The following is a 24,386-nucleotide window of genomic DNA, read 5'->3' as shown; positions in this document are numbered from 1 at the left end:
ATACTCCATGAAGGGAAAATGCTGCCATTTGGAAAACTACAAATACTATTTAGACTCCATCCAAACTACTTTTTTCTATACTGTAGAATAAAGTACATAGTCTCCTCTTTACCAAGGACCACAGTTTATATAACTGACCACCATTATTTTTTTTTTTTTTTTACTTTCAAAAGAGTTTTATTGAGAAAAGTATAAATTGCAGTACAAGTTATACATAAAGCTAAACAGGAATACTTAGACATGTTCATATAGTCTGAGCTAATTATACACCTATTCTGTATGTAAATCGTGCTGCAAATTTGCTCTTAGCTTGAATACAGATTTATACATACTTTTAGATTGCCCATATATTGGGCTCGGTTTTACCATAATGGTAGAATGCTCTCTGTGTCCATTAGAGCCAGTCACTAATCTGGTCCATTAGGAAAAAGTGTGAGTCCTCCTGACCTGTTGGTGGTCTAATCTATATTCATTTTTAAAAAAACTCAGAATTAACATCAACAGAAACATTAAACCTAATACATCCTTCCATTTTTCCTATTGTAAATTCTTGATAATAACTATACTTCCCTACAGGAGATTCAAAATATTGCTTGGACATTTTTAGCATATCTGTCAGCTCCTATTTGATCTCCTTCCTACCCTTGATGTTTGTTAGGAGGTGGATGCCATATTTAGATTGTAACCATGGGTTCCAAATCTCCAGAAATTGTTGTGTGTTTTCCTGCAAGAGATCTGTCAAATACTCGTTTAGACAAATATTGCTAACTTTGTTCAAAAGAGTATCCCAATCAATCCTATCCTTCTTCCAGTTCTTTGCCACCTGTAGTCTTGCAGCTGTTAGAATTTTTTGCAGGAGTTTATTTTATTTGTTTGTGAGTAAAGGCAAGAACATATCTAAGAGCGCGTTTTGGGGTGTTTTATGTAAGAGTTTACCTATTATTTCCGATCCTAGTGCATAAATCTTATCCCACCATTTAGATACTATGTTACATTTCCACCAAATATGGTAGAAGGAACCTGATGAGCCACAATCTCTGAAGCAGGTAGGGGAGGAGGACTTGGAGAATTTGGCAATTCTCTCAGGAGTAAGATATGTTCTAAATAGGATTTTTAAAGAAGCTTCCGTAAGTGATATGTTTCTAGAGCATCTCGAAGTTTTATCCCAAATTTTTTTTCCCATTCCTCCCTTGAGATAGTCAGACCCAAGTCCTTCTCCCAATCCAGCTGGTATTTATGTTTGTAGGTTGTCTCGTCTACCTGTAGTAGAGAATACACTACGGATATGGCTTTCCCAAAGAGATTGTGGTTCTTATATGCTCTCTCCAAGGTCGTGTGTCTATGCGTTAAAGGAAATTGTCCCCAATTCTTTATGATATAGGCTCTTAACTGCATGTATCTAAAGAATTCATTCCTAGGAATGTCCCAACTTTTAATTAGATCTTGCCATGAAAGAATATGTCCCCCTGATATCATATCTGAAGGTCTGTTGAACCCATTGTTTATCCGCCATACATAGTTTCTCTCCGTTTCCCCCGGCTTAAAGGAGGGGTTATGGTAGAAGGGAGATAAAATAGAGGGTTGGTTGATTTGAATTTGTATTTTAATTGGTTCCAGAGTTTAAATGCTTCCTGGGTGATAAGAGACCCGTTATTGATTATATCTTTTGGGATGCTTGTCCACCATACCATATCTTGAATTTTATAAGGGTGTAGGAGGGCATTTTCCAGTACTCTCCATTTTGCGTCATATTCTCTAAATGAAGCTCCAAAAAGCTGAGAGGTCCTTGTGGCCTCTAGATATCTAATGAGATTCGGTACTCCCATCCCTCCCTTTTTTTGTGATACTACATTATCCTGGCCTTGATTCTGGGCTTTTTATAGCGCCATATAAATCTTAAACATTCCTTCTGTAGGGCTTTAATTTGTGTTTTGGGAATTAAAGTTGGGATTGATCTAAATAGGTATAATAATTTGGGTAATACTATAATTTTTACCGTGTTTATTCTTCCTATCCAGGATATTTTTAATTTATCCCATCTGATTAGGTCTGACTATCTGATTTATTAATGGTAAGTGGTTATGTTTATATAAGGAATCTATGGAGTTAGTGATCTAAATTCCCAGGTATTTTAAAGTATATTTTTTTCCATATAAAAAGGGAAAATTTTCCTTCAATCTTTCTTCCTCTATAGAGGGAAACAATATTGGAAGAGCTTCTGTCTTGTCTTGGTTACTTTTTAATCCTGAGTCTGTTGCAAAATTACCCAGAGTTTTAAGAACATTCGGTACTGAGATGAAGGGGTCTTCCAAAGTCAGCAACAGATCGTCTGCAAAAGCAGAACACTTGAATTCCAAACCTTTAATTGTCGGGCCTTTAACTGAAGTATTAGATCTTATTGATTCCAGAAAGGGTTCAAAAGCCAAAGCGAAAAGGGCTGGTGATAGAGGACACCCCTGTCTTGTTCCCCTTTTTATCTGAAAATTTTTGGATTCAAATGCCGCTGCTAAAATGGAGGCAGAGGGATTTGAGTATAGGTTCCTTAGTGTGTTGACAAAATCTCCATGGAATCCAAATCTATGCAATGTTGCATACAGGTATGACCAATTCAAGGAGTTGAAAGCTTTTTCGATATCCACTGCTAACAATAGTAGTGGTTTTTTGTAGTGCTGAGCCCTCCATATTAAGTTACACATTTTTTTATTATTATCTGGCCCTTGGCGGTTTCTAATAAAACCTACTTGGTCTGAGTTTATTATTTGGGGCAGGAATTTGTTGATTCTATCAGCTAATATTTTTGTTACAATCTTATGGTTGACATTTATCAATGATATGGGCCTGTACTTTTTGCATATATTTACATCCCTGTTTTCTTTTGCCAACACTACTATTGTAGCCTTGTTAGATTCCAATTGTATTTTATTACCCTCTCTAATAGATTCAAAATATTGGACTAAATGTGGGGTAAGAATATTTCTGAAGGATTTATAATAGGAGGGAAGGCCGTCCGGGCCCGGGGCCTTGGAGTGTTTCAGATTTTTTATCGTCCTATTGACTTCATCTTCTGTTATGGGGGCATTCATACTATTATTTTGGTTCTGGGAAATTTGTGGGAGATGTATGTTTAAAACATTTGTGATGTTCTCTTCTGTAGACGATCCGTTGTTGCTGTATAGCTTTTCATAGAATACTTTAAACATGTTAGTGATATTTTTGGGGTTGTGTGAGCCCACCATTAGGGAGTTTCAGGGGGTGAAAACTTTGTGCTCTCTGTTAGTTTGCTAGTTTGTTTGCCAAGGTAGCACTAGCTTTTTTAGCTAAGTAGTAGTGCTTTTGTCCCAGCCATCTGAATGTACGTGCCACTTCTTCCGTTAGAATAGCATCTATTTGTTTCTTAATCTGACTTATCTGTCTCAGAATATTCTTAGTCATATTTTGGGCGTGATCAGTGTATAGTCTGTGTAGGGTTCGTTCTAGGTTTTCCCTAGTTCTGTTTTTATCCTTTTTGATTTGAGCATTAAGGGATATTATATGTCCTCTTATACATGTTTTATGTGCCTCCCATCTGGTACTCGTAGAGGTTATCTCCTTTTGTATTTAAAGAAAAGTATTCTTTGATGTGGTGTTCTAAAATTTCCACATTGTTGAGGTGGGTTAGTATATGAGGAGGTAATCTCCATCTTAGCTTGTTGTGAGTAGTGTTGCGGAGAGATGAGAATGTGGTGGATACCATGGAGTGATCTGATAGAGAGGAGTGGCAAATCTTGGAATTTACCATCCCTGTTATGAGAGCTCTTGAGGCAAATATATAATCAATTCTTGAAGAACTTAGATGGGGATGGGAAAAGAAGGTAAAATCTATTTTATTGGGGTGAGCTTCTCTCCACGTATCCACCAAGTTCAGCTCTCTCCACAAACTGAAGAAGGATTTACGTGGTGCGGGTCTGGTCTTTTGTCCCCCTCTATTACTACAGTCCTTTCGTGGGTAACTAGCAGTGTTCATATCACCTGCTACTATTATATTATTAGCTTTAAAATTTCCTGATCCGCTCTAGTATCTCCGCATAAAACGCCCCATTTTTGGTGGAGGGAGCATAGAGGGAAACAAGCAGGATCTCTTTGCCATTTGACATTAAATATAAGTTACCACCTCAACACTATCAGCCACAGTGCCCAAAATGCCTGGCTCCCTCGACCAGTCTCTACCACTGCATTTGGGACTGCCATGAAGATTAAAACATACTGGAAAGAAGTTCAAGCTTTCATCAAACAACTTTGCAGGAAAGAACTTCCGATTACTCCTTCTCTATACCTATTCAATGCTGTAGTCCCCACGGACAACCCTGGAGAATATAATCCTAACAACTCTCCTTCACCTATTTGTCATCTCATTATAGCTGCAGCCAGAAGTGTCATTTATAATAAATGGATATACCCATCCGCATCAACTACTTGGGATCTGCAACAATAATTGCTTCACCTATTAAATCTGGATAGAACTGACTCCCTGATGCATAAAGGTCAAAAAACAAATTCCTTTTTCAAAAAATGGAAACATTTTATCAGCTTTCACTTTACTGATCCAGAAATACAAGACTTGATGAAACCGTTTCAATACACTGAATGGTATGCTACCATGGACCTTTAGACAAATTTTGCCCGCTACGCATTGCATAAGTCAACCCGGACACCTCTAAATTACAATTTTTTTTTCAAAATAATGCAGGCAGTGAGGCAGCTATTTTTGAGCTTAATAGCTGGTGGCGCATGGGCAGCAGCACCTTGTAATGTGTTCCCTGGCAATGGAAACATACAGCCAACAGGAGGAAATACAGCAGCAGGCAGCCTAAGGAGGATGAGTGTGTGGCAGACTGGCATTTGGCAGCAGGCAAGAGTGCAGGCAGCGAGACATAATAGGCCCTGACAGGCCTGTCCTATATATACTAAACGCGCTCATAGCGCCGCCCCAGTCACTCAGCCAATCTGGACCATAGCTGGAGTCAGCTGACTGAATGATCAGCTGACTCCCCTTCTAGATGCATAAAGGTCCTGTCGCTCGGCTCGTGCGCGCGTAGCCCTAAGTCTATGAGCGATAGAAGGACCAGGCAAAGCATCAGCATGTAACTGCGTGGCAGAGGCCGCTGGCTGATACGCGGAGATAGCCGCCATGCCGCTTGTCTCTGCGGCGCTATCAGGCTTTATACTTACAGCATAGGTGTTATTTAGTATATATGAGATTCCAGTGTACACATCGTATATATACAGTCACAATCAGATCTGTATATCTCACTTTAAAAAATACGGGGACTGCTTTATTGAAGCAGCACAAGTAACTATTTTGATTGATTTCATTTTTGTCGACTAAGCAGAGCTTTGCTGTATATAAATGTATTTATGATTTATCTGAGAAATAGTTATACCTCAAAAATGGGCAAGCACCAGTGCAACAAGGTCAAATGGCTATTGCTGCTTCCAGCCCTGCAGACATTAGGTGAGGTTTGGTATTTGTTTGACTCACACTTGTTGTCTTTTTTGTTTTCTTTTAGTAATGTGTACTTCCTTCCTATGACGTTGTTGACTACCTTTATGAGATTGCCGTCTGAGTGTTACTCCGGATTCGGTGGGATCTGAATGCATCCTATCAATTATCTATTTATTGTGTTGTAGAATTGTCTTTTGACCACTAGATGGCTCCCTCTGCCTGTACTCATTTGTCTGCATAGCATCCATTTCTGAATGATATTCATTTTTAATGTCTATTCATTTTTTTTTGCATATTCATGTATCTATTTCATATATAATTGTATTTGGTGTCATGCTCTGGCACTCCTGTTAAGATTTCCCATTGCTAGATAGTTTCAGATTTTCTTCTGATCCTCTCCTACCTCATGCATTTGTGCTAGCGCAATTGCGCTTTACATAGTTGTATTAGGTTACTATGATGGCGCCCCAACCTGAATTGTGACATTCTTTAAGGGACGGAGCGCTGTGCTCCAAGTGAGTGTGGCGCCCTTCTTCTGTGAACGTGGCCACGCACACCAGCTGATTCATTCAGTGTGTGATACCCGGACATCTCTGGTTTTGTTTTTATTCTTGTGTAATTTAATATGATAATAAAGCTCATTTGAATATTTTTGCTAATACTTTGTGTAGTGCGGTCTTTGTGAGGATCTAGCTTTGTTTTTTTTGGACCTTATCTGAGAAATAGTACATTGTATCATATTTTCTATTTTAATTAGTTTAAATTCAATAGGAGTCAGAGCAATTTTTGGGTACCTGGAGGCGAAACAAAAAAATTACTCTGACTCCACATCCCTGGAAGAAACACTTATTTCGCGGCGGTGTTGCAGTGATTCAACTTAGGCTATAATGCTATGATTTCACTAAAAACTGGTAAAAAATGAGATTTCAGTCTCTAAGGTGGCATCTGCTTTTGGGGGGAAAAAAAAGCTCCTGGCCAGGAAGCTGACACTTTACCCTGACATTGTCAAATGTCAATGTGAATGCCCGATATGTTGTCCTATAAGATTCACTGGAGCCCCATATCAACCATTTTCCAGCATGTCTGCCTGCTACCTGACAGAAAGACCTCTACTTTTTTTCTATATCTGATATTGAAAAGAACAGGGCCATTTTCTGCAAGGGGGCAGATCTATGCACCAGAAGCCAGCTGATGCATGGTTCCAGTGAATCTTGTTGCAGTGTGTTGAGACACTAACTTTTAGGCATTCGCATAACTTTTTTTGTTTTATGTACACCAGAGATGCATTTTAACTTAAAGAGAACCTGTATGGACTTCCGGTTCCGGCGCCTGGATGAGCGGACGGTAATCCTCTAGCTCCGCTAGGACGGCCAAGATATCCGACTGCCAGCTCAACTAAAGCACCTACCGCTGACTGAGAAAGTGCAAGGGAGAAGCCGCTACACCTCCGCTACACCCTCACAGTAGCATGGACCGGTATTTGACTCACTCAGAGTCAAAAAGGGGAGAAGAGATCGGGCGCATAAAACTAAGATGGCCGTGGCCTCCCATAGCCAGGATGACACAGAGGGCTCTCTGCGCTCCTGGAAATCAAATGAACAGCACGCACAGGACTGGGGTCCAGAGGGAGAAGACCATGCTGATACCCACAGTGAGTGTAATGCCTCCACAGATCCTATAGACCTAAATAAACTGGCCACAGCAGTAGTCAAAAAGCTAACACCACAATTACAGGCCATGATACAGGCTGCCATGACGCAGTCCTTAAAACAAATACAAAAAGAGGTGCAGGCTCACACCCGCCGCATACAGCAGGCTGAGAAGAGAATCTCCAATGTAGAAGATGAACATACCCAATGCAAACTGAAAGAGGGGAGACTGGAAATGGAGAATTCCACCATGTATAACAAACTCCAGGATCTGGAAAACAGATCCCGCAGAAGCAATGTCAGAGTGGTAGGCCTTCCTGAATCTCATGCTGCTTCCACTTTACACCATTTCAGCTCCACAGTTCTACCCCAACTTCTGGGTCTTCCATCACCCATCAAAGTGGAACACGCTCACAGGGTGGGCCCCCCGCAACCCGCGGACTCAAACATGCCCCCACGAGTAATAATGATCAAATACCTAGAATATTTTGAAAAAGAACAAATAATCAGAGCTTTTCACCAGATAAGCAGCCATTGGAGTACCAAGGTTCTAATCTTAAACTTTTTAATGACTACTCATTGGAAGTTTACGCTAGCATACCCTGCAACCCTCCGGCTCACAGATTCAAAGGGGAAACCGCATTCATTTAGAGATGCCAAAGATGCAGAACGTTTCCTCTCACAACACGCTGCAGAAGATTCCACAGAGGGAGCTGAAGAAGAAGAAGCAGAAGAAACAACCTGATTCATCTTATTAGAGTTATTGGTAGGTGCTACACACTTTTATAAAAAGCAAACTAACCTATATTTAGGCCCTAAGCAGTCGAGAGGAAAGGCTTGGCCCACTTAGCGTGTGCTTTATGTTCTCTGAACATAAAGTCAGGGAAGAAGCGAGGTCGCATAGCTAAGTAAACTATGCTGGTGTTCAATGTTCTGTGTTTAATATGTTTGGCATCTATATGCCTATATTTTTCTTTCTATTACACTGTATGCTCTGTTGGGTGTGTGATTCCTAGGGGGGGGGGGGGGGGGGGGGTTACAATTAGGTTTGCTCTGCCGGTCTGCTTTTTCTCTCTTACAGTTGTTGTGATGAAAATATCTCTCACTTTGACCCACCATAATATCACATCATGACAATCCGGATTTTATCTTGGAACATTAAAGGGCTACACAGACACTTAAACTGAAGGCTGATATAGTACTCCTACAGGAGACATTTAAAACGCATTACAGGCAAAGTATCTAAAAAAATGGTGGGTTGGTGCAGTATATTGCTCGCCTGCACAGAATAAAAAAGCGGGAGTCATCACATTAGTACACAAAAGAATTGCTTCAAGAATAGTACAATCCAGTCATGATGGGGGAAGGACGCTGGGTCAGAGTGAGACTAAAACAGGCCTTTGATACACTGGATATCATTAATCTCTATGCCCCAAACGATGACAACTTGAAATTCTTGCAGTCACTAAGCAATCTCATAATCACCTCTGCCGATGACAAGTGCATAGTGGGAGGGGATTACAACTCCATTCTAGATTTAGCTGAAGATCGAACAAAAAAGGTAAAAATCTTAGTGCCCTATACAAAAAGAAAAAATCGCCCAAACCCAATCATTTAGAGATAACCTGCACTTGGAAGATGTCTGGAGAATACTCCATCCATGTGAACATCAGTATACTTTTTATTCCCCACCCCATGATATTTGGACAAGAATCGATTTTTTCTTAGCCTCATCTGCCCTTCTTAGCAGAATCACGATGGCAGACATCTGTGATATGGTTATTACAGACCACACACCAATCCTCGTAGATATCCTTGAAACAAATCCAAGAGGCAATGATATACTATGGCGCTTCCCTACTCAGCTATACGATGATGATGAATTTAAATCATTAATGCAGCAATGGTGGATGGAGTACTCTTCGGACAACAAGTCACATCTCAGTCAATGCTTCCTGTTCTGGAAGACATCTAAACCTGTCATGAGGGGAGACTCATTTCTTACCTATCTGGAAAGAAAAAGCAAGCACAACAACAATACATGGAAAGTGCCACTAAATTAAGACTAATCAAAACTAAATTTCAAGCACACTTATCAGAAAATTGTAAAGAATGGCAAATAGCCAAAGCAGAACTAGAAAATGTGCTTAGACAGAAAGAGACTAAACCATACCTACTGCAAATAAAAATTTCATAAGTTTGTTAATAAAATGGGGAAAATGCTTAGCGGCCTGGTTAGGGGCTCCAGACAAATAATAGACATACCCACCCTTAAAGACAAGGAGGGTCATCTGATACATGATCCAAAACAGATAAATATTTTTCATAAGTTCTATTCTCAACTATACCAAGACCCCTCTAATCCCCTAGATCCTCACAAACTGCGGTCACTGTTGACTGAGGAAGCCCTCCCAAAACTTACAGAAGCAGACCTGGCCCTCCTTAATTCTGAGATAACTCCTGAAGAAATTACCTATTCCATAAAACAGCTTTCAAATGGTAAGGCCACAGGCCCAGACGGCCTTAGTGCCGAATATTATAAAATACTTTGCTCAGAACTTACCCCACATCTGCAAAAACTTTTTAATACCATCCTACAAACAGGCAACCTTCCAGATACAGCAAATAATGCACATATCAAAGTGTTACCAAAAGCAGGCAAAGACTCGCTACTACCTGAGTCATACAGACCTATATCCCTGTTAAATCAGGATCTTAAATTATTTACTAAAATCATGGCTGACCGGTTAGCCACAATACTACCCACCATAATAGGTCCCCACCAAACAGGTTTTATTAAAAATAGATCAGCAGTGGCAAACATCAGAAAAGTTCTTTTGACCCTGGATTATGCCAAATTATATCCCATAACAGCCAAGAACTATGCATTATTATTACTTGACGCCGAGAAGGCATTCGATAATGTAAGCTGGAAACGGATACAGGCGGTCCTCTGTCAAAAAATTTTCAGAGGCATTTATGCTCTTATTAAAAGCCCTACAAACAGCTCCTACAGCACAAGTTTTCACACAAGGCTTCCTATCTCCCCGTATGGCCCTGTCAAAGGGTACCAGACAAGGGTGCCCTCTGTCCCCCTTACTATTTGATCTTGCAGTGGAGCCCCTGGCCAGGCTAATCCCTCTCAGAATAAAGGGAATACCTATAGGCTCAGAAAATTTGGTGCACACCATGTTTGCTGACGATGTGCTGCTATTTTTATCTCACCCCCAATCTCAACTTCCCTCAGTATTTAAACTATTGGGGGAAATAGGAGAACTTAGCGGGTTTAAAATCAACAAAAATAAGAGTGAACTTTTATGGCTATCTCCACTAACAAATCCGCTTACCTCCCCAGGAGGTATTGGAATTAAGATAAGTACCAAAGTCAGATACCTGGGCACCAATATGTCTAGAGATCCCTCACTTACTTACTCCCTCAATTATGGACCCCTATTCCAATCCCTCAAACAACAATTGGGCCATTGGGAATCTCTCCCCTTAAACATCATGGGCAGGGCAGCATTATTAAAATCTGTCACATTTGGCAGACTATTATATCCACTTCAAACGATTCCACTACTGATCAGACACAAAGACATTAAAGAAATAGAGAAAGCCATGACTAAATTTATCTGGGCAGGCAGAAAACCACGGATAGCCCTGGCAAAACTGAAACTCCCCAAGGAATGGGCAGGGATAGGCATTCCTAGCATAAGAAATTATAATCTGACATGCCAGAGACTGGCTATGCAACACACAGACATTTTCCAACACAACACTAGAATCGGCCTTTACTGCACCCTGGTCTCTTTCAGCAATTCTCCATACTAAATATTCCTCTCTACCTCAAAAAATAAAACAAAGCAAAGTTATAGATACATGGGTGGCATGGAAGGAAATTCGAAAAAAATATAACTTACCCATGCACATATCAAAATACATGCCGCTCTGGGGTCACCCTGGATTTCCTGCTAGCATCTCACATGCAGGTTTCGGAGTATAGGAAGATGCAGGCCTTACTAAGTTAGGTCAGCTTTTTGATCTGAAATCAGCCAAATGGAAATCTTTTCAAAAACTCAGACAAGAATACAACTTACCGAGACAGCACTTTCTGTATTTTGCGCAGGTGAAATCATAGGTCTCAAAAACTCTAAGAGATTTATCCCAGGAGCAAACTATCAACTCCTTCGACCAATTTCTAAAACCTGGAATCATCAAGCTCCCTCTGTCGGACATTCAACGGCAACTTAGCAGCCAAAGACTAGAACCTCTAGCACAAAGCAACTTTAAAACATGGACTAAAGTTTTTGAGGACCAAGACATACCTAAGCATATAATTTCTGGAAACGCTATTTTCAGACAAATAATAAAAAACAAAACCTGGAGAGAATCTCATCTAAAGCTCATTCATAAAGCCAAATACGCCTTTGACATTAAATATAAGTTACCACTTCAACACTATCAGCCACAGTGCCCAAAATGCCTGGCTCCCTCGGCCAATCTCTACCACTGCATTTGGGACTGCCATGTTATTAAAACATACTGGAAAGAAGTTCAAGCTTTCATCAAACAACTTTGCAGGAACAACTTTATCAGCTTTCACTTTACTGATCCAGAAATACAAGACTTGATGAAACCGTTTCAATACACTGAATGGTATGTATGAAATATTATATTTTGATAAAGTTTAATTGACAAGGATCCTGTTGATTAGACTTGTCTGAGGTTAAATTAGTGGAAGTAATCTCCCATTTGGAAATATTGGAAGGTGAGCTAGGGATTTATGGAGATGCGGTTTTGCTTCTATTATAGTACAAAAGTCTTTGACCACCATTCCTCTGTCTTAAAAGCTACTTGGAAGAGAAGTGCTTGCCACCCTGCCCCCATAGTAACATGAGATATCTTCTCCCCCACAAGATAGCCAAGCCATCTGGCTTCTATTATGGAGAGTTAGGGGGAGGGAAATTCCTTTAGCCAAGACTGGACAAAGCAGCTTGTAAAATGCTCTTTTGAACGACTGTATTAAAGGTATATAGGAATTCTAATTGGACTGTTTTTGAAAAAATACTATAACATTTTTAGGTTAGTGTAATGCATGTGAATATATATATATATATATATATATATATATATATATATATATATATATATATATATATATATATATATATATATATATATATATATATATATATATATATATATATATATATATATATATATATATATATATATATATATATATATACACACATTAATGCGTAGATAGATTTTAATATGAATAAGTAAATTTGTTTAGTATATGAGTTTGAGTATGTTAGCAGATAGGAGTTAGTATCATTTGAATCAACCAATCAGAAGGCAGCTGGGAGCCTGAGACGTCAGAAGCTCAGTTGTTATTTAAATAAAGGAGGAGGGAAGTTGAGTCACACATGCTGGATATTCACAGAAGGACTAAAAACTCAAGCACATATTTAAGTCCTGTTACTCACAGACATTTCAAGACAAAGAAACTTTCATTCTTATTTTATTTAAGATCCTTAATAACTCTTTATTTTATTTAGAAAATGTGTACTATGGACATTATTTTTTTATAATCTGAAACAATAAACCTCACTAAAAGATTACTTTTGCTCAACGCCTATTAATCTGAAGAACAAAGACATTCGCTGAAAATATTCATAAAAGCTTCTAATTTATAACAATTGGCGAGCCAGAAACTGATTGGAAAAACAATATTTTCACTTTCATCACGGGGGAAGGTTGATATTTTGAAGAATTTTTATTCATTTTTGAACTTTGATTTTGGCGGGAAAAAAAATCTTCCTATCTCTGAAAGTGTTGGAGGTTTTCCAAGAGAATCTATTGAAGCTTAAAGTAACGGTCGCAAAGGAGTGTCGTTTTCCAGAGGCGGTTGAGAAGTCCACCGACTAGAGTCTGATAAGTATGGATTTTATTAATTTTTCCGCAGAGAAGAGTGATTTGATGTTTAAGGATTTAGGGAAATTTACTAAAGATTCTGAGTTGTGGATTTCTATGTATAGCCAGTGCATGGCTGCTAATGAAGAAATAGATTCTTCTAGATTTACTTTGTGTAAGATTAAAAAGAAGACGAAAAATGTAATGAAGTTAGTACAGATGTTTAATTCTTTGATTATTGGTGAGGCAAATGAGTCACAAGTTACCATAGACGTGCAATCTGCATCTCAGATTTGTACGGTTCAGCAGGAGTCAGAGGGTTGTCCAAATTGTGACATTTTAGCAGCATACTTAGAAGAATTGGAGAAGCAATTAGAATTTAGAACACAACAAATGCTAGAAATGCAGAAAAAAAATTTGATTTCTGTGGTAACGAAATCTGGGACAGATACAGGCATTTCTCCATTAAGGGCTCCACCTAGTGGTTGTCCTAGTAAACAGCATGTATTTCCAGATCCACTGACATGTGTTGAGGGTGACAGCAGCATGAACGCTGAAAATAAAGAGGATGAAGAAGAAGCACTTACTCCCAGGGAACTAATTAAAAAAGAAATGCTAGATAGAGCTAGAAAATTAAAATTAAAAATACATGATCAGTTGATGAAGATATTTAAGATGCTTCCACCTTTTAATAAAAGTTTGGATGCCGTTGAATTGATTACAATATTTGAAGATTTCACGGACAGGTTCAATTTGTCTCAATTACAGAAAAACACTGTGTTCTGTTTGTGGTTACCTAGTCACATGAGTAAACGTTTAGAACCAAGTGTTATTTTATCAGCTGGAGGTGACGGAAGACACCACACTGAGGACGATAGACTAAGACAGTTATTAAAGTTCATGACAGGAGATGAAGTTCCAAATTTGGATTTGTTAGAGTCATTAAAGGCTACTCTTGAAACTGATCCTTTTGAGTTCAAACAAAAATTCTTAAAGATATATAACATGTTGTTTACAGTAGAGGATGAGTCAGATTCGGCTTTAAAAAAAGCTTTTGTTAAGAAATTTCAGTATTTGGATCCTATCTCAGCTACTATCGCTGTAGAAAAAGAAAATTTGAATCAAATAGCTGCGTTCATTGACAAAATCTGCAGGCAGATCAGAACTAAGAATATCAAAGCTAAAATTTCTGCTAATAAAAATGTTGAAATGCAGGGAGGAGACTTGGGTAAGGTCTCTTTTACAAAACCAGCTGATGCTGCCCCCTGCAGGAATGAGAAGGAGAAGCAGGCATACAAGAGATCTCCAATGGTTTGTTATTATTGCAATAAGCCTGGACACACTAAATGGAAATGTTATAGGCTTTTGAATGATGTGCAAATGAGGAAGAATTTCGGCAAAGAAAATGGATTGGTCAGTTTTCAATCCAAACCTTCTGCACCAGCTGCAGAGGTAGAAGTTCATGCATCTTCACCATATGCACCTCTGATCAAACAGTTACATGAAATCAAGATCAGCTATGATGGTAATGATGATAATGACAGGTTTCCGTCAGTGGGGCTGTTACAAACTCCATGACTAGCAGAGGTTAAACCAATCAGGAACTTGGAATTTGTAGCACCTTTGTTTTTAGACAATTGCGGAAGGCCATTTGTAAAAGCTATTTTACAGGGAGAGGAGTTTTTATTTTTGTTAGACACAGGCGCTCAGATCAGTGTCACAACAAAAGATTTGCCATTACAGCCTGGGGCAAATACATGCGCAGTTGTGGGCTTTGACGGGAAGACAGGAAACAGAGCTACTTTGTGCAAAAATGTGTCTTTTGAAATTCCAGGTTATTTGCAGACTGAAATTGATATTTGGCATTACAAAGGGGCGGAGTCGATAATTGGTTCAAATGAAATGACGAAAAGAGGCTGGGTTTTGGACCTGGGCATTGCAGTAATTTGGAAAGATTCTATCAATCGTAAACCAGTGTTGATAGATCCTAACGATTTCCATGAAGTGGGAAGCATTTGCATGACAGAAGTCAAAAACACCTGTCATAAATGGCCTGAGGTTGATGACAATCCAAGTTTGACAGCTGTCATACAAAGGTATCCTCAGTTATGGGCTCAGTTTCGAAGTGAAGTGGGGACTATGAAAGATGTTGTAGTCAACATTGAGGGCAAAGACCCTCCCCCTCAAAAACAGTACAAATTGCCGCCAGATGCGATTGAACCGATCGGAAAACTATTTAAAGATTTATTAGATCAAGGCGTTATAAGAAAGGCAAATTCTGTATGTAATGCGCCAATTTGGAGTATTATCAAACGCGATCAAACGTATCGATTTTTGCTGGACTTCTGTATGATTAATAAATATACTCCAAACATTACGACAATAGTTTCCAGCACGCCAGATGTCATGTCAAAATTGTCAGCTAATGCCAAATATTTTTCAAGTCTGGGCATAGCCAATGGATACTTCTCTACTAAATTGGCAAGAAGTTGTCAATACAAATTTGCTTTTACCTACAACAATGAACAATTTATATTTACACGTCTGCCTCAAGGTTTTCATTCTTCAAGTTCAATTTTCTGTCAAGCTATGACAAAGGTTTTATCAAAATTCTCGAGGCCAGATTGTATTATATCGTACATCGATGATATTTTACTTTTCAGTGAAACAGAGAGTGAGCATTTGCAATTGATAGATGAATTGTTCATGATTTTGTCAGAAGCAGGTCTGAAATTAAATACCAGCAAGGTAAAACTTTTGAAAACTGAAGTGGAATTCTTGGGAGTGAAAATAGCCCATGGTGTAAGACAGCCATTGCAAGAAAGGGTTAAAGCTGTCATGTCACTTCCCATTCCAACCAATTACAAAGCACTGAGACAATTCCTTGGTCTTGTAAATTACTCGCCAGAATTCATAGAAGGATTTGCTGAAAAAGCAGCGGTCTTGTATGAGTTGTTGCATGGAGAAAGTAAAGATTGTTTTGGCCCATGGGAAGATTGACATATGCAGGCATTTGAAAATTTGAAAAAGGCTTTGCAAAATGCACCAGCACTAGCAACAATTGATAAGTCACCAGAAGCTAGTTTTGCTATTCAATTGCATGTTTCTGATGTGTCCATTTCAGTGGTTCTTTTGCAAAAACAAATTGGAAATTGGAGAATATTGGGATAGTTCTCTAGATTGTTGACACCGGTGGAAAAAGGATTTGATGTTTGTGTCAGACATCTGCTGGGAGTTTATTATGCAGTGAAAGCAACTGAACATATTGTGGGATTTAATAACATTTTTCAGACTCCCCATTCTACTTTGAAACGTTTGCTAGAGAGGAATTTGCCAGGCATGACTAACCAAAGATTCAATCAGTGGTTATTAGCTTTGTCGACAAAACAAATCCAGGTAGATCACAATGCTAAGTACATTCTTCCTCAACTTATGGATTATCAAGGGCAAGAACATGTATGTCCGTGAGGGTTCAGAAACTTTTCCTTCTTTCTTCCGGCGGGAGGAGCAAAGGTCTGATGAACCAGTGTTTGTAGATGGTTCTAGACATCAAGTTGATGGGAAGTATTGTACAGGCTATGCGATCTGGTATCCTAAGAGAGGTTATGCGATACAGCATAAATTACCTGGTCATTACTCAGCACAAAGAGCAGAATTGCAAGCTGTCAAAACAGTGCTGGAATTGGATGAAAAGGAGAATAAGAATCCTTTAGGTGATTTACACTGATTGTTCTTGGTTGACACGTTCATTGCTAGACTATTTGCCAATTTGGAAGAGAAGAGGTTTTGTAGATTCATCTAACAAGGCTCTTGTGTATAAAGATATGTTACAATCGATTATTGAAATTGCAGAAAGAAATCCTTTAGCTTATGCGATTATAAAGGTTCCCGCTCACAGAAAAGATGATAGAGAGTTGTTTGAAGGTAATAATTTGGCAGATATGTTGGCCAAAGATGCAGCGATGAGAGGTGTAGAGATAGAACAGGAAAAGTCTAAATTGATTGTCGCAGCTGCCAGAAAAGATGATGATGTCACAAAGGTATCTTTTGCAGAAGAGCAGGCTAAAGATCCTTCTTTAGTAGCTCAAATGACAGATCCTAAATCTCCTTTTGTTTGCAAAGATCAAATGTTGTTTTACGAACTGAGAGGAATTCTGTATCCAGTAATTCCTAAACATTTGCAAGTGGAATTTGTTAAATTCAATCATAATAGTTTAGGACATTTGGGCCAGGAAAAGTTGTTAGAAGTTTTGAAGGTGAAGTTCTATTGGGAGAAAATGGAAGAAACAGTGCAGAATGTAGTTCAATCATGTTTGATTTGTGCACAGATAAATCCCAGGCCAAAAGGACAGAAACCACCTTTGCAGAGAACTCCACCCGCAGATGTTCCTTGGTCTACATTGCAAATTGATTTTATAGGTCTATTACCTATGGGTAAACAAGGCTTGAGATATGCATTGGTGGTGGTTGAGGTTTTTTTCAAAATGGGTAGAAGTTATTCCCTTGAGAAAAGATGATGCATTGAGTACTGCTAGGGCTCTAGTCAGTCATGTGTTTGCAACATGGGGAATTCCACAAAATTTATCCAGTGATAGAGGAACACATTTTACAGGAAAAGTAATGCAAGCAATGTGTAACGTTTTGGGAATTCAGCAACAATTTCATGTGCCTTATCACCCACAGTCAGCAGGCATTGTGGAAAGGATGAATAGGACAATTAAACAAAGAATTGCTAAAATGCTAATGGAGAAAGGAAATACTTGGGTAGATGCCATTCCTTTTGTTTTGATGGGTATTAGGAGCACTCCTAATGCAACTACTAAATACACTCCTTTTGAGTTGATGACAGGAAGGAAAATGCCACTTTTATTTCCTCAGGAACCAAGGTTGTCTACTCCACAGAGAGAGGCTATAGAAAGACTAAATGGTTACAGTTGTTGCAGGAAAATTTGAATGGAATTTTGCCACATGCTGCATCTCATATGCAGAAAATGGTGCCACCTCATAATTCAAAATTTGTGAAAGGGGCATTAGTGATGGTCAAAATATTTAAAAAACCAGGACCATGGCATAGTAATTGGGAAGGTCCTTTTGAAATTATTGATACGCTGGGCCAAGTGATTAAAATTAAGAGACCTCAAATCTCTACTAAAAATGTTCGTAGGCAGCAAGAAATGTGGGTTCATGTAGATCAATGCAAATTGTAAGTTACAAAATAATGATGCTGCATTTGTTTTGCAGGCATCATGTCTGGGAATAAATCCAAATGGAAGAAGATTAATCCAAAGAATGGATTAAAGGGGGATACCTTGAAAGACAAAGCAACAGACGTTTTCTTGATGTTTATTTTTTATGTGACTTTGATTACTTCAGTGATCCATTGTTTAACAGTGACAGTGCAAGCTGAAGAAACAAATTTAAATTCTGAAGTTTCGATAAAGGAAAATACACTATCCAGAGGAAAAGGCTATTCTTATGAAGAATTTTTTAAAGTAAGTACTGTAGATACCACAAATGACATTGTAGGATGTTTTTGCCTAGGTTCAGATAATGATTGTTGTTTACAATTGTTTTTCCAACATAATACAAATATAGGTGTCCAAGCAGTGATAGAATCAAGAAATGTATTCACTAAATTGACAGGACAATATATCCATAATGAAATAACAGGAAATATAAGTTGTAGTTTAACTGAATTTAATTTCTGTTATGTACAAATCAAGGGCAATGACTCAGCAGTTTGGTCTGGAAATTTTACCAAAGGAACTGGAAGTGAATATAAGAAAGGGGGAAAGGGGGAAAAGGATGTTTTATTGTCCAAAGGTGTAATGGTATTCTTATTTCCTGATAGTAATGCCATTAAAAGTGATGCTGAAGGAGATATTAATAGATTTTGGAAATTTCAAATATCCAAAGGAGATGTAGTAGCAAATATAAAAATTAATTTGACCGTGACAAATATAGAGTATCCAGAGATTAAAGTTATGCCACATTCTTTAGAAATCAGAAAAGGATATAAGGATATACAATTGATATGCAATACTAGTGTATTGTTACCTCCAAATGCGACTTTAACATGGAGTAAATATAATGAATTTCTAGGAAATTTTTACAAAGGTAATATCCATGTAATTAATCAAGGTGCTAAAGGGAGTGTAAAATGGAAGAGTCTAACCTGATTTATTATTTAAATGAAGTGGCTATGGAATTTATAAATGTTGTATTAGTTTACAAGGATTCCCTACTAAATGTGATATGACTCAAATCACAGTCAAATCTCCTGAAAGGACCATTTGTAATGATAAAAAATTCTACAAGGCAAGTCCTTTTCAATTCAATCATTTCCAGACCAAACCACTGTTAAGAGAAGGTAGATTTGTGATAATTGTTTGGAAGTTTAATATTTCAAGTTGGAAAATTTCCACAAGATATCCGATATGCCAAAATTATCTTGCAAATTCGATACATGGAATGGAACAATGGTTTGAAAATAGTTTTGAAACTTTCTCTAGGAACAAACGAGGCATTAGCGAGGGTATTTTAGGAGGTGCAGGAACCATTGGTGCCATAACTAACAGCTTGGATGTAAAAACTTCTGATTTAGAAACAGTTGGTTTGTTAGGAGGTAAAGGATTAAAAGGTGCAAAGGAATACAAACCAATTGATGGAGCATATGATAATACAAACTGCATCTGTTTTAGGTCCTTCTGTATCACATTTGCAAGATATAGCCTTAATGTTGATTGATAGTGAACAAAAATCACAGTTGGCAAGGATATGTTTGGAAACCCAAACTGAATATTCAACAAATTTTAAAATTATAGCACAGGCTTTCCAAGGAGGAATAACACCTTTAGGAAGATTGCGAAATTTACCTAAGAAATATAAATATGCATTGAATCATATAGATTTGTGGATTAATAAATGGTACGGATGTAATCAGAATAAATGCATTAGTACATCAATGATACCAATAGCGGGTAAAGAACAAATTATAGTGCCTGTGACTATATTAGGGGTTCCAGTGAGTGATACACTATTATTGTATTATCAAATGTTTTATAATGATTTTGCCATGGATGAAGAAAGTAATGTTGATCAATTAGATTTATCATCGTGTTTACATTTTCAATCAAAGGTTATTTGTCTGCCTAATCAGGGAAAACCTATTTATCATTCATGTTATCACAATCAAAGTCTGTGCACCAAAAGGATTGAAAGGGTTAACACTTACACTGATCTAATTACACACGTAGAACAAAGAAAGATATGTTTTCAAGTAATGTCCAGTGAAAAAATGGTTAAAGGGCATTTTAAATCATGTGTTCATTCAGAAAAGTTAGTTAGAGGTTTGTACTGTATAGAAGGGGACATAAATGCAGTTAGTTTAAATGATTTAAGAATCAATATCACATCTTTGATATCTGAAGATGTTGATAGTCTCCCTATACAATATAATGTCTCACAAATAAATGAATTTCCCTGGGATAAATGGACACAAGAAATAATTAAAGACAAATGATTGTTGTTAACCCTAACTAAAGAGTTGCATGCAGCAGAGATTAGATTTAACCATCAGCAAGGAATATTGGAAAATGTAGAACATGATTTTATCACATTTTCTAGTACGTCTTTTTGGAATAGTTTGAAAAAAATCGATAAGAACTTTAGGAAAAACTTCAATGTTATCAGCTGCAGGAAAATTATTACATCCTATTTTCCTTTTGTTTATAATAATATTTTGTATTATATGTCAAATACTTTTAGCATTTAGAATTAGGAAATTTTATAGATTAATCAAAATAGAAATTAGGGAAATGGAATTATATATCAGAACTATGATTCAAAGGAAATTAAGACAATTGATTAATGTGGACAGAGATTTTGGAGATAGGGGAGCTTTACCAAATCTTCATAGACCAGTATGAATGGATACGAATGTGACGTGAATGTGATTTGTGAATGATTTTATAATAAAATTATAATATTTTCAAGGGGGAGATATGAAATAATATATTTTGATAAAGTTTAATTGACAAGGATCCTGTTGATTAGACTTGTCTGAGGTTGTTAAATTAGTGGAAGTAATCTCCCATTTGGAAATATTGGAAGGTGAGCTAGGGATTTATGGAGATGCGGTTTTGCTTCTATTATAGTACAAAAGTCTTTGACCACCATTCCTCTGTCTTAAAAGCTACTTGGAAGAGAAGTGCTTGCCACCCTGCCCCCATAGTAACATGAGATATCTTCTCCCCCACAAGATAGCCAAGCCATCTGGCTTCTATTATGGAGAGTTGGGGGGAGGGAAATTCCTTTAGCCAAGACTGGACAAAGCAGCTTGTAAAATAAATGCTCTTTTGAACGACTGTATTAAAGGTATATAGGAATTCTAATAGGACTGTATTTGAAATACTATAACATTTTTAGGTTAGTGTAATGCATGTGAATATATATATATATATATATATATATATATATATATATATATATATATATATATATATATATATATATATATATATATATATATATATATATATACAGTAATGAGTAGATAGATTTTAATAATAAGTAAATTTGTTTAGTATATGAGTTTGAGTATGTTAGCAGATAGGAGTTAGTATCATTTGAATCAACCAATCAGAAGGCAGCTGGGAGCCTGAGACATCAGAAGCTCAGTTGTTATTTAAATAAAGGAGGAGGGAAGTTGAGTCACACACGCTGGATATTCACAGAGGGACTAAAAACTCAAGCACACACATTTAAGTCCTGTTACTCTCACAGACATTTCAAGACAAAGAAACTAATTCTTATTTTATTTAAGATCCTTAATAACTCTTTATTTCACTTAGAAAATGTGTACTATGGACTTTATATTTGTATTATCTGAAACAATAAACCTCACTAAAAGATTACTTTGCTCAAACGCCTATTAATCTGAAGAACAAAGGCATTCGCTGAAAATATTCATAAAAGCTTCTAATTTATAACAGTATGCTACCATCGACCTTTTAGACAAATTTTGCCCGCTACGCATTGCATAAGTCAACCCGGACACCTCTAAAATTACAATATTTTTTTTCCAAATAATGCAGGCAGTGAGGCAGCTATTTTTGAGCGTAATAGCTGGTGGCGCATGGGCAGCAGCACCTTGTAATGTTTTCCCTGGCAGTGGAAACATACAGCCAGCAGGAGGAAATACAGCAGCAGGCAGCGTGAGGAGGATGAGTGTGTGGCAGACTGGCATTTGGCAGCAGGCAGGAGGGCAGGCAGCGAGACATAATAGGCCCTGACAGGCCTGTCCTATATATACTAAACGCGCTCACAGCGCCGCCCCAGTCACTCAGCCAATCTGGACCATAGCTGGAGTCAGCTGACTGAATGATCAGCTGACTCCCCTTCTAGATGCATAAAGGTCCTGTCGCTCGGCTCATGCGCGCATAGCCCTAAGTCTATGAGCGATAGAAGGACCAGGCAAAGCATCAGCATGTAACTGCGTGGCAGAGGTCGCTGGCTGATACGCGGAGATAGCCACCATGCTGCTTGTCTCTGCGGCGGTATCTCCACTATCTATTACACTTAATGCATAATAGTACACTGCCATCTGGTGGTTCTTTGTAATCTTTTATAAGTCTATAAAATTAATGATTTCTTCATAAAAAAAAATTATAGAATTAAATTATTTAGATAGCTGATCAGTATATACAATATTTGATTACTCTTTAAGGATAGTATAGTGTTTAAATAAGTATTAATGTACTGTAAGTCTGAATACTGTTGGTTGTAGTGTAGTGCAGTGTTGATCGGATACCTCCATTATCCTATTCAAGTTTGGTCGAATTTGGATAGTAAACTATCCGAATTCACTCGAAGTTCGATATTCGAGTTAATCGAATATCCGATTCGACCTCGGATATCCGTCGTCACTATCTGAGTCTGTATTCGAGTAAAATATTCGAGCTGGCCTTAAATAGCTTTCAAAACTTGTATTGGAGGTCAATGATGCATGAAACCACCTTTTTTATGAAGAAAAACATCAAGTGATTATGTGGTGATGTAGTAGTTATAAAAAAAGTATCAAAAATAGTAAATTAACTTCATGAAAAGTGTTTGCATGAGAAGGTGTGTCCAAAATGGTTGTTGGAATTCTTCCTTCTTCGTTTTCCTTTTTTTTGTAATTTTTTTTTTTTTACTTCATTTGTGGAAATATTTTATTTTAACAACACCATACTTCAATAAATCACTGCGCTCCAATGGTGAATTTATAAACAGGGGTTCGCAGTACGAAAAAGGTCACTTCACCTTCACAAAAGACTAATGGATCAGTTTTACTGCGCTCCAATACCTCTCACGGAGGATCGCCACCCTATAAATAATCACAGACAAGTGCACATAGTGCCAAGTATTGCTACTTTAAATATAAGTCCACACCACGTGAATGCACTCCTGGGGGTAGTGCCACCACCTTGGAAAGAGTTAGCTTCGGCTCCCCCTATGTGGCCCCACTCACCAGAAGCGCGTCTTGCCACACAGCGTATAAACAGATTCCGGTCAGCCAGGTATTCATAAAAGCAATTCCAGTCTTTATTGTGATGCAAGCTTCAGACAGTGGTTCCACAGCGGCTGCTCGATCCGCGGTATGGAGCGCATAGTGGCACATTGCAAGCCACAACACCTTTTTCTGTGTACCCTGGCGGTGGTAAAACAGGCATCAGCAGGAGGAGGAAGTAGTTGCAAGTTGTAGTGTGGTAATAGCTGGTAGGAGAGTGGGTGGGCAGGTGGCAGCAGAAAATAGTTCTTGTGTTCTCCCTGGCAGTGGTAGCAGCACACAGACAGCAGAAGCTCAATGCAGCTACAGGAGGAGGAGTAGTGTGTGTCAGGCAGTGTGATGTGACTGACATAATAGGTCCTGGTTCCTACCAGGGCTGTAAATACACAGCATGAGGTTCCAGACAGCAGCCGTGAAGCCCACATTGTGTCCAATACACAATTGGGACAGCACAGTTTTCAACCCGGACACCTCTAAAATAATTACAATTTTTTTTCAAAATAATGCAGGCAGAGAGGCAGCTATTTTTGAGCGTAACAGCTGGTGGCGCATGGGCAGCAGCACCTTTTAATGTGTTCCTTGGCAGTGGAGACACAGACAGCAGGAAGAGATACAGCAGCAGCAGGTGTAATGTGTGCGTGCGCCACTTCATGTCTCCCTCTCGCCGACAACAGGGGCCAGGAATTCGCCTTCCACCCAAGCCTGGTTCATTTTGAGAAACGTCAGTCTGTTCACAGACTTGTGAGACAGACGAGATCACTTCTCAGTGACGACTCCACCGGCTGCA

This window comes from Hyperolius riggenbachi, chromosome 12 (assembly GCF_040937935.1).
Source record: "Hyperolius riggenbachi isolate aHypRig1 chromosome 12, aHypRig1.pri, whole genome shotgun sequence".
NCBI lineage: Eukaryota > Metazoa > Chordata > Amphibia > Anura > Hyperoliidae > Hyperolius > Hyperolius riggenbachi.
This window is presented reverse-complemented; position numbering follows the sequence as displayed.